The sequence below is a fragment of the Lethenteron reissneri genome, chromosome 27 (genome assembly GCF_015708825.2).
Source record: "Lethenteron reissneri isolate LAM-NWPU_2019-01 chromosome 27, ASM1570882v1, whole genome shotgun sequence".
NCBI classification, from domain to species: domain Eukaryota; kingdom Metazoa; phylum Chordata; class Hyperoartia; order Petromyzontiformes; family Petromyzontidae; genus Lethenteron; species Lethenteron reissneri.
The window spans coordinates 9,728,137-9,740,528 of NC_083805.1; the positions used below are offsets into that span (position 1 = coordinate 9,728,137).

At 50.0% G+C, this 12,392-nt stretch overlaps 1 long non-coding RNA gene across 1 annotated transcript in view; it reads right to left on the reverse strand.

Moving 5' to 3' along the window:
* Window positions 1-2,132: 2,132 nt before the first annotated feature.
* Window positions 2,133-12,392, reverse strand: part of LOC133348536 (uncharacterized) — a 43,376-nt gene continuing 33,116 nt past the window's right edge. The window contains exon 2 of the long non-coding RNA XR_009755803.1: window positions 2,133-3,155. This is a non-coding gene — a long non-coding RNA (uncharacterized LOC133348536). The remainder of the gene's footprint in view (window positions 3,156-12,392) is intronic.

Below are 12,392 nucleotides of genomic sequence, written 5' to 3' on the forward strand. Positions count from 1 at the left end.
CCCGATTGTCCAGGAATCTCTACCAAAATTGGTTTCAATCTCCGGGCGACTATTGCAAGCAATCCGGGAGATTTTAATAATAAAATATTTTAAGAAAATAAAACAATAGAAAATCTCCCGGAATAGCTTCGGTCAGTGTTGGCAACCCGAGTCGAGAGCCAGGAGCACAACGATGATGTGCCTGGTTTGCACACAGACGCAAATTTGCCATTCAACTTGTGTTACAAGAAATACATTTTCTTTTACACCGGTTTGTTTGTGCATTACTTTCGCATTTCTCTGGAATGCGGTTATTTTTGCTCTGTTTTGGAATTTGCTTAAATTTTTGTCCGTTATTTTATATTTTTTTGGTCATTTTGGTGAAAGGATAAGCCTCCGGCCATGTTTGCCGGAGGCTTATCCTGGTCTCTTTTCAGTTCTCTCCTGGTCAATGAAATGAACCTGAACTGGTAGCATTTCTGTGCACATGGCCTTAGGCATGTAGTTCTTTGCTGGTGGGATTGGTGGATCGTACCGAGATCATTTGTGCAAGACCAGCGTGGAATGATGACAATTCCCTCCCAATGCTGCTTTGAAGAAACTAGAGCTGGGTTGATTTATCAATGAAGTTCTATCACGCCACATTGTAATCAACTGCTTTATCTAACACACTTTACCCCACTGCACTTGACCTGCCAGTCGACCGTGGTGAACTTTTATTTTGCTGGACAGCGGTGCACTCTCGTGGAAAATGCAGATTACTTTTTTCTAGGACTTATTTTTGTGCAATAAGATTGGTCGAGTAATGCAACCGATAATCGGTAAACGATTAATGAAGTGTATTTACCAAGAGAGTCACAGCCATAAAATATAGATGGGTGTGATGTGAGCTAACTGGATAGACATTTCAACATATAACCTTTTGTTTGCACCAATAGAAACGGCAACTTTTTGAGAGTTGCAATGGACATTGTCTTTATAATGGCAGTTGCACAACTGGAATATAACTGGGAAAAGGAGAAAACTATACTTGAAAAACACCGTCCCAATGTTCTACTACTTGTTAACGTTTGTATTAAAACTGAAAAGCCATTCCATGTTTGCTAAATTGGCAAAAAAAGTTCTCCCACGTCTCTGCGGATTAAAGTAATTCCCGAATTTAATTCAGAGCAGTACTTGTTAAAACCCAGTCACACTATTACCTCTTTCCACTATAACAACTGAGCCGTGCCAGGGTCACGCAAAAACCATTCCGGCATTTCGCAAGAGGTGCCAGGTTGTTCTTACACCGCCAAAGCTGAGCAGCGCTGCCGACAGCACACGCCAATGAAGAAGTCGAAACACAAGTAGATTACGTGGTGACGGCAGAGTGGTAAAGTTGGGTCCTGACTAATGTCCCACGTAATGAATGTCATTAGCCCCACCTCTGGCCCTGCTTGGCCCCGAGCCAGATTCAGATGTCTTGTGAGGCCAGATTTGCTGCATCACTTGATGTGATGCAGCAAATCTGGCTGTGACGGTCCCACCTGATGACGGAGACTTGTGTTGCCTCCGAAACGTCGTGATTTTATTATTTTATTTTTATTAATTTAAATTTCATTTTTTTTACCTACGTGACTTTACCGAAATAACTGAGAGTATGAATCCTTGCAGTCACGAAAGCTTCAAATCTAGAATCAACGTACAGCAGTTATAACCCAATTTACGTCAGGGATGCGGTTTTGAAAGATGCGACAAATATCGAAATGGCGTAAATCAAAGCAATAATTTATTGTATTCTTTAGTATTGTACATTTCTTTACGCGCGACACAAAGCAGTTCGTGTACAGGGTAGGTGGAGGTGAAGGCTGAAGCGACAGATACAAGGACAGATGATGCTGTCACCAATATAAGTGTGGGTTGAGGCCACGAAAATCAGGTCGTGGTGTTAATAAAGCGACAATGTACTTGCGAAACGATGTGAAAGGGAGAGACATAAATCGAGGTATTACTTCACCACCATTTGGTCCTGGCCGCGGTACATGATATAGGCAGTGGAAAACCACCGTACCACCAGGGCCCTGGACTGGAGGGGCTCGGATGTGCCAGTGGAAGTCAAGATTTCGTTTCCCAGACAGAACATTGGTGTAAATAATCCCTCTTGAAACACTCTGTAGGTTGAAAAATTATGCTTTTATTGCACCAAAACATGAAACATATTGCAAACAAAAATCAAAGATATTGCACGAACGTATTAAAGTGTAACACCAAGAAACGTTATCAATATATTAATGGATGATTGGCAATTACTTACCCAGGAAAGTCTCAGCGAATCTCAAAACTCTTTGCTGGAGGGGCCCCGGTATTGGAAATTTTGGCCAGTTTCATTCATGAGCGTGTTGCTTTGTCTATAAAACTGCAAAACCCCCTAATTATATGAACTTTCACGAATCGATTCAAGCCTAAAATGTTTAACATGTCGCACGTCATTGGCTGTCGCGGTGATACGAAGCCCTCCGTCAATCCACTGCTGGATGACGGCCTCCCAACGCCGCACCAGTAAAGGGAGTATTTGATCGCACTGGTAGGTGCCGGTTGGTGGTGGTACCCATGACTGGCCTCGGATATCAATCGCCACCGATGTCTCCCATGGCCAGAAACCAGAGCGCAGTGTGCTACCCATTTTGCCACCACTCCACCCCAACGCATCATGACATCCAACAGTGGATGGTCATTCGGGGCCAGTGTGTCCTGGCCCGACTAGAGGAAAAAACAAGACGACGAAATGACCAAATTATACTTACCTGCGCATTTTTTAAGTTTATAAACAGCACATTACGTAAGCCGCACAAGCGGTGCCTGTGTTTCTGTCGCTGACGAGTAAACAGGCCACACGTGGTAATCGGCCCAGAGCCTCCTGCTCCAGGCCTCCAGGAACCTCTGGGCAGGAAAGGCCATTAAAGGAAGGGCACACCACCCCCCTCCTCCTCCTACCCCCTCCACCCCCCTGCCCCATCCCCCCCCCCCGTCCGGCACAGGGAAGCGAGGACAGAGTCAGAGGGAAGCAGCGCTCGATGGTAAAACAGGAGCTCGTGCAGTGGAGCCGAAGCGCCATCGTGTTGGATTCGCTGCTGCCGGAGTCCAGGCCAGTTCCAAGCGGAGTCCATCTCGGGTTGTGGAGAGCATCCACGGCAGAGCTGCTGGGTAATGGAAGAGGGGGGGAATGGAGACATTTGATAAATGTTCTACCAGTAAAATAATACTGTGGGTGCTGCCGTGGTGAAGCGGTTAGCGCACTGGACTTGCAATCCAGAGGGTCGTCGGTTCGATTCCATCTCTCGGCACAGCAGTTGAAATCACCCCCACCCCTCGCCCCGGAGTAAACAGGTTACACACCGCAACCAGCTGAGCGGCACGTCGCGGTTTGGTGGGGTAGAGTGTGGGTACTGCCACCTCTTCCAATGTATGTGTACGTATGTTGAACTTCTGCCACCAGTGACGTGAGCAAGCAATTGCAGCGCTGCACCTTTACATTTTCATTATTATTGCATACAAGTTTTTTCGAAGAACCAAACCACAACGTAATACACAGATCACCATTGCAATGTTATAGTCCATAGTAAAAGTCTATCATTTGGCATCCTAAAGGATTGTAATGGTGTAACTATTCACCTGACCGGCGATTTTATTTTCACACATGGAGTGGGGGAGGTCATGTGAACCAGTTACATACGATATATACAAATAAAAACATAAATTCCGTATACGTAGCCATCGTGAGCTTAAGAACATGAGACAATGCATCATTACTCTCCCCCCCATGGCAAACGTTTCATTTTCTCCGATTTGTCTCCAAAAATGTACCCGGCAGCCACAACATCATCACGAGTGGGGAAAACCGCCAAGGCAATTCATTTGCAGTAAACTCATCACACTGTGAACCCAGTCCGATGCATCAAGAAATTTCTGAAAATAATAATTCTATTGATTGACTCAAGCCCGAGCCGAATCTGAGGACTCTTTCAGCCGGGTCCTGTTTCATTCAGATCTTTTGCTCTTGTGGGAACAACCAGAGAAAACCAACGGCCGCATGCACGAGGTGATAACCCATCAAGCCGCCACAAAACAGATTCAAGAATCTGTCGCTGATTCTAGATTTGAGGCTTTCGTGACTGCAAGGATTCATATTCTTAGGTTTTTTCGGTAAAGTCACGTAGGTAAAAAATTAAAATTAATAAAAGTAAAATAATATTCAGGGCCTATCTTGGCTCCTCCCACCCTCAACCAGTACATATATACAAGGACTGTTTTCTTGGAATTTCTCTCACTTGATACGGCAATCGTGCTGTGACGGTTCCACCTGAAGACGGAAGCTTGTGTTGCCTCCGAAACGTCGTGATTTTTATTTTATTTTTATTTTACTTTTATTAATTTTAATTTTTTACCTACGTGACTTTACCGAAAAAACCTAAGAATATGAATCTGCCGCTGCTCTACTGCGCGTGTATTCTCGCCGTCGCGCCACACGTCTCTCTCGCTGCGCTTCCCCGTCATGCCGCCAGGGCCGTCCATAGGGGGGGATGCGACCCCCCCCCCATGCCTTCAAACTAAACCGGAAGTATTACATGTGACACATGGGGCCCGGGGCGATCGCCCCGATTGGCCATACCCTGGGGGCAGTGGCGGCTCCTGAAAAATCTCTCAGGGGGGGCAAATGTCTGGATGATTGATAAGGATAAGGTCCACCCATGCAATGAATAAATTAACAGCTTAAGCATGTAAAGGCAAGTTCACTTCTTTAATATTAATGAAAAATAAAGTGACTCTTACAATACATCTTGTTTGTTTCTATACTCACTATTAATACAATTCACTCCGTTTATTTTATTAAAGATTCCACTAGGTGGCGACAAATAATATTGTTGGATGAAACGTGCTTACAGTATGATGGCGTAAGCACGTTAGTGCGAGCCCTCCCGGAAGCCATAGAGAATGCATTGCAGCGCCCGCTGTTCGAAAAAAATCATCTTTCAATGTAAGTCTATGGGAACACTCTGGGCGATTCTCAGCCGGAGTGAAATCGCCCAAAAAGAGGCAGTACTCCACAGAACGTGACATGGCGCTGATTGGACTATATCCAGAGGCACAGTAACGGCTAGCATAGCTCTGTGGTTGAATGAGATTGTTAATGTGATTGAAAAGTCCCTTTCACACATTGGTGGGGCGTCGCCCAATCGCCCTAATGAAGAAACCGCCCCTGCCTGGGGGCAAACTCTGCGTGCCGCGCAGCGCTGGGCACAACGCGTCCGCCGTTTCAGCTCAACGTGCCGACAGACTCTTCGGCAAGCGAATTGAAGCTCCCAGCGCACCGGAACGTAGCGACTTGCGCACGCGCGCGCTCACAACCACACACGGCGCGCGGTACGCGGGTACGACCCCCTCCACCACGCCGGAGAGAGCTACGACCGTGGCACCGGGTCCATCCGCCGGGCGGCGCCTCGCTTCCCCCGAGACTGGACCGCACGAGCCGGCGCCATCGTCGTCGTCGTCGTAGCAGCGAGCGAGCGCCACCGTCAGTTGTTTTTTTTAAATTTCGATTTAAAGCTTTCGTGACTGCAGGGATTCATCTTCTTGGTTCTTTCGGTAAAGTCACGTAGAAGGGAAGTAATAAAATAATAAAAATAAAACATAATAAAATAATTATGTTTTTTTTACTCAACGCAAGCCAGATACAAAGCGCCCATTGCCGAACGGAGGGGGCGCGGGGGGTGGGGAACAAAAGCTCCGCAAACAGCAGCCCGAGTTCGGCGCGACAGGGCCCAGCGTAAGGGGGTCAGCTGGTCTCACTGCCCCGCACCCAGGTGGGGCACCACCAGCGGGGACGTGGAGGTTTGTATAGGGACGGGGAAAAGGGGTAAGGGGGGGACGATAGGGACAGGGGGGGGGGTGAAAGATAGGGACAGAGGGGAGGGCACCAGCCCACCAGTTATTGAGAGCGCTGCTTCATTGCGCTCCGAGCTTCCCTCTTGTAAAAAGAGAAGATATGGCATGAGCCCACGATTGTACGCCATTGGAGTATCCCCCCCCCACGCTTCCCCGTGTGGGGAGAGGGGGGGGGCAGTGGAAACAGCGGTGCCGCAGGAAACGCACGTTTAATAGAGTATCTTTGCGAACAAAATGCCAAGAGCGCAGTCACACAAAGGTTCAAATACACTCCTGTACAGGAACAACACTTTTTTTATCCGCTGCTAGATGAGGCGGTAGGGTAGGCGGGAGGGGGTGCGGGCGGGTGGGTGCGGCCAAGGAAATGGTGCAGAACCTCACGTTTTTATTAATGACTCGTGACATGTTGACCCTGGGACAATCTTATTGGACGAACAATGTCCATTATTTACCGAGGAAAGCCCCACCAAGTCTCAATACTTTCTTCAGTAGAGCGCTGCATTTGGGATGTTGGGCCAATGCCATGAACGAGGATGTGGCTTCGTCGTCATCACCCCGATCCTCCATGGACAGATAGCTCGCCTGTATCGTCATTTGTTTCCACTTGACATGGGAGGAAGTTATAGGAGCCTTAAAAAATTAACCCGTAAAAACAAAGTTTTTCACTATAAATCCTTTATATGCGTGGCGGCTAGAGTCCTCTCGTCCTCTGGCTTGAGATGGCTGCCACCTATGGGTCAGATGATTGCCTGCCACCATTAAGCAATTGGTAATTAAATATTTTTTAAAAAATCCTAAAATGTTGAAAATTTTGGAGAAAACATTTTCACGAAAATTAATTGTCACGCACAACGAGTCTGTGTGCAAAATGTCAGCTCGATTGGATCACGGGAAGTATGTTAAAAAACGACCGAAAGATTTGCACGGTCTTAAGCAAGCAAGCAAGCACACAAGCAAGCAAGTGAACTTAATATAAAGGATTTAAAAATACCCCCCAGCATGCACACGCGAGAGGACAGCACTAGACGTCCCACACAGATGGATTCAGGAATCCATTTTCTCTACTGCTGTGTCCCGGCCACCTCGCGGGGAGGAAGCGATGGAAGAATGATGAGGAGGGCAGTAGTGCATAACGCTCGTGGCGAGGATAGACCGCATGTGATAGTATTATACACGCCGCGTGTACACCGTGTACACGGGCAACAACACTGGCTTTATTTACTCTTTACTCTTACGCATGGGTACGATTGGCGGCAGCAAACCTGTTAGAGACGAGAACTCATCCTTGTTCGGTTCAAATCCTGCACTCCGAGGCCTTCTAGGATGGATCAACGAAAAACGAGAAAATCCGAACGTTCGTTAAAAAAAAAATACCCGCGCATAAATAAAACCCGTGTGCGAGGCAGTCGAACCCAACGGGGTTTTTGTTTTTATTGTTGTTGAGCGGTCACTTTTCTTTTTTAAGGAGGAGCATTTTTCCTTAAAAAAGAAAAAAAACACACAAAAGGATACCTTCCAATAGTTTTGGAGGGCAAAGGTCAGCTGCCCGGGTTTGTGACCCGGTCACATCAAAGGCTCCCAAAAGAGCCGAGCGGGGCCGACTCGGAGCGAGAGGGGCAAGGACGAGGGAGACGCGAAACAACAAGGGAGGCACGACGGAACACCGGACACGAGAGAGAAACGAGAGGGAGACACCGCACGACAGAGACACGCAAGCCATGGGGGGGGGACGGTGGGGGGGGGGCAGCTCAAGCTGCGCCACGGTCACCGTGGCACGCGGGCGCTAATCTGGTACTAGATTCCAAAATGGCCGCGCTAACCCACCGAAGCCATCGAGAGCCCAACCAACGTCCAACCCTACGACCTCACCCCGCCCCCCCCCGCCCCCCGCCCCCCCTTGCATCCGGCACCCACAGTGTCGGTGGCGACGACGGCATCATCAGCATCATCAGCATCTCTGGGGGCGCCCCCCCCCCACCACCCTCTCACACCCGACCCCATTGCCACGCCTCTGTTCCCCACCAGGTTCCCACACAATCCAGCATTCCGCTCCTGTGAACTTTCGCACACAAGTATCCCGGGCAAGGGGATTACAGGATTAGTGCCGCATCCCGCACGCTAATGGACCGACGGCTGGAATGTGGTGGCTGTGGGGAGCGGGGGGGGGGGGGGGCTGTGGATTGGGGGAAGGCAGGGCCTGGGGGGGGGGGGGGGGCACGGCTCCCTGCTCCGTACGTGCATTGGCCCCGTTGCCCTCCCGCTTCCCGGTCTTTAATTGTGGTGGAAAAACGCATTTCTCTCCCAACGGATATTTCCAAACGCTGTTTGTAGCTTTCCGCCCTGGCCAACTTCCTGCACCCGTGCCGGTTCCATCCCTGAGACATTAGCCCTCTAATTGAATCACCCCGGAATGTGTTCGGCACAAGGTGGTCAGGAAGCGCTAAAAATAATATATTTGGGTGTGTAGTTTTTTTTCCCTCTCCACCCACCCCCGACCCCCAGTTTATTTGCGAGCGTGCTATTGGCATCGTGTCGCCCGATGGAGAATCCATGCCAGAGCTCACGCATCATCATCCCACGTGTTAAAGACTGGTCCGTGGAAGGATATACCGTAGATATAGTTCCGAGACCCCCCTTCAAGGAGTTGTTATTTTAATCCACACGAGCAGCACGCGTTCTCCCAGATGCCCTGCTGCAGATAAAATGTGGTCGTGTCTCTGGTGGCACTCAAGCCAAATTTGTTTATGCTTTAAATCTAGAATTGTAAATTAGGCAAATTAAGGTAATAAAAACGTGTTTTGAGGTAAACTTTTTTGCGTGTAAGCAATTATTGGTAGGCACTTAACTATCCTCTAGTTTTCCCTTCCAGACTCACGATGCAGAGGCCACAGCTCGGTTGAAGAACGAAATCAGCCATTTACTCCAGTCACTCGCTCGCTCGCTGGCGACCAGCCATTAATGCCACTTAAAATCGATTATCTCGCCCGTGTCCGGGACCCCGTGGTTTACCTGGCCGACTGCCTGGGGTGGCAAGATGTTAACTCCCTCGCCTGGTATACAGGAAGTCGTGGCTTTGATCCCAACCCTGACGCCTGTTGTATATTCCGAGTTTGCGTGTTCTCTCTCCCCGTATTTGGCTGCTATAAATGTCCACTTCGTAAGCCACTTGGTTGAGCTATCATTTGTGTTCAGGTCTCTACTGAAAAAGAGCCATATAGCTCAGTGGGCTTCACCTGGTGAAATAAAATAGCTTAGTGAGTTTAGTTTCCTCTCATCCACACCATGCTCACCCACCGTACTGTAGATCACTAACTCTTTACTCACTCACCCACCCACCCACCCCACACGCTTCTCTTTCTGCTTCTTCCCTCGCTCTGCTCGACCTCGGAAATTCCCTCTGCCATCCGTTCTTTTCCCAAGTTACTACAACTTTGTGCAACTCAAGAAAGGTCTCAACTCTCACCTGGTACACCATCAATATCGCTGGGTGTTGCTGGCATTTTAGCCCTGTGCTCAGCGACCGAGATGAACAAGAAGATCGAGGGCCTTCCCGTGTGAAGAGCAGGAGGTGGTGGAGGCGGAGACTTCAGAAGGCTTCCCGAGGGAGATGCAGGAACGCGTCGACGATGCTGCCGAACCGAACCGATGCCCTTTTTCAACATTGCACTGCTCGCTCTGCTCACAGCGGTGCGACGTTGAAAGGGCATCGGGTCGTCCGTCGCGGTCGACGTTGGAACGACGCAAAACCCCCAGGAGAGAGTTGCGTGCGCGGGACAAAGACACGGCCGAGCAGTAAGCGCGTTTGCCTCCTTGTCGAAGAGGTTCTTCGTCAGAGCCATAAGCATTGCGGCGCATTTGCAACAGACGGTAGAGCGTCAAGGAGCATTCACCATCACGCAAACTCCGGTCATCCTCGGCTAACCATCGAACAAAAGACTGCATTGCACACTTTCAGATGTGCTAAAATGAAAACGAATTTCTTCAGAACTTATTTTTGTGTTTAAGTTTGTTGTCCTTCCCCCCCCCTCCCCGGACCTCCGATGAGCACAGTTGGCTACATGCGAAAGAAGTTCAACAAATATACAGCCTTGTGCTATGGGAATGGGACTGTCACAAAGGCGCAAGACGTTTCACAGACATAGCCGCAGTAGGGAATGACGATAGCGATAATTTCTTCCCAACCGAGTAATCTGTAGGCAAGTAAAAAAAAAAAAATTTAGACCGCGATGTTGACGCACATGCCGTAGTCTTTTTTTTACAACATCAGGGCATCTTTAAAGTTCACCGTGAAGGTGACGGTGCGCATTTCATTGTAAATGCAACCGCAGAGTATTACCTGGGAAGCCACGGTGGCTCGGACCGCGAAGCTCTGCATCAGGCAGCAAGGTCTCCCTTGAAAAAGGGGACTTCTGCTCCCAACGCCCCCCCCCCACCTGCTCTTAAACTAAAACGCCTCGATAGAAGGAAAACATGCGAACCCCGGAAAAAAAAGAGACTCTCCGCATCACGTTCCATGTGACCCCAACGGGAATCGCTAATTGTTCAACTTAACCGATTGACCAGTTGGCGGCGGCGTGGCCACAGAGAACGTGATATTATAACCACGTGTTATCTCATTTCACGTAATACGTCATTATCAGCGGTCCTCACGACAAACATTCCCCTCGTCAGACTGTGACCTCCGCGGAGGAACGGCTTCCGGCGATCGCGTTGAGGACGACCGCCACCGTCTCGGATGATCCGTCTATACGACCCGTGCCGATCGCTAACCCCCGGCCGCCCGCCCCCCCCCCTCCCGCGCCACGCTAACCATGCTGCAACTCGAGCCCCCTTTTCCACGCGATACGCGGTTGTAAGCAAAAGGGCTTCATTTCAGCAGGGCGCCTATACGGTTCGACCTACCCATAAAAGATGTTCATGCCCAGCACATCACATTCAGTATACCCTATTACCATCGACGTGGCGACTAGTCACGTGCCACCACCTTCAGCCTACCAGCGATGTCGGGGAAAATAATCGGCGATTAATTCCCCCCACACCGCCCTTACCCTCCCAACCCCACCTGCGATACGATGAATTATTATTGAAATTCGACTTGACAAAAATTGGTCTCGTTCGTGTGGCGAGGTTCCCCCTCCCCCCCCCGTTTCGTGTTGTGCACTCAATTAGCCTCGACGCAACACAAGCAACCGAATTTGTGAATCGTTCAAAGAAACACGAATTTAACCATTTCTCACGACTCGACACACGCGCACGCACGTGTTTTCGGGAGCATCGTCGTCGCGAAGTGAGCTGCGCGCACATTCCGTTTCACGGGACGAGGGGAAAGAAAGCCTCATAAGACTCATTTAGAGCACTTTGTGCCAGGCTAGGTGCACTATTTTCGAAGCCACAGGAAACGTGGGAAGACTCGCTGGCACAAAGTCACAGGCACCACCGGACCCAGCTGCCGCGGGTTAAGTGAGATGGGTGGTTAGCGAGCGCAGAAACGCACACGCGCCGAGCGGGACGCTTCCTCTGGACGAGCGCCTGGGGGACATTCTCGCGATTCCTCGGCGCATCGTGGGGTAGGAGGCTGGGGCCGTGTGGCCGCACTGGGCGGGGGAGAGGGGCGGGGTGGGGGGGGGGTGCACGGCTCCGACTGGGAGAGTTTCCGCTCGCCCGGGCTCGCAATCGCGGCACAAGCCGTTGCGGACCTTCGACAACGGCGCATCGCGCACGCACACGCGCACACACACGTGCACATACACACACACGTGCACATACACACACACGTACACACGCGCACACACACACACACGTGCACACACACACGTGCACACACACACGTGCACACACACACACGCGCACACACACGCGCGCACGCACTCGCGTCAGAATTCGTTAGTCGCGTTTTGTTTTATCGAGGTTTCATTCCAACGTCGAATTCATTTGCCAATTACAAATTGTAGATTTGGAATACGCGCACCTGGCATGAGCGTTTTCTCACCTAATGACCCACAGATTCACGTAGAAACAAATAAGCCTCACAGAGGCGTATAGATTAACTTAAGAGGCGTATAGATTAACTTAAGAAACAACGATGAACTGGAATGCTCTGACAGCGACTTCACCACGAGTCAAATCTTATTTTGAGACGACAAACTCGCACAGAGACTCACAGAGACGCAGAGACTCGCGATGAGACCAACTGAGAAATTCGAATGCGCTGGCAGTGGTCTCCACCAACGCTGCTTCTCGCACCCTCGTGTGGGGTGGCCCCCAACACCGACCGGCGCTAATCACCGATGGGTTCCTCCTGCACGCAGTCCTCGTCACCCGGGGCTGGAAAACCCGGGACGGAGTTTGCAGCGTCAATAACGTGGAGCCATCGTAACGCGTGAACCGTTCGGGGTGTCTGCGATGTCTCGTTGCTCCAATATTACCAATGGCTGTCTGCGATGTTCGAGAGACGGAAAAAGGAAAACGCTTCTGTTAAAATGGCGGTGTTG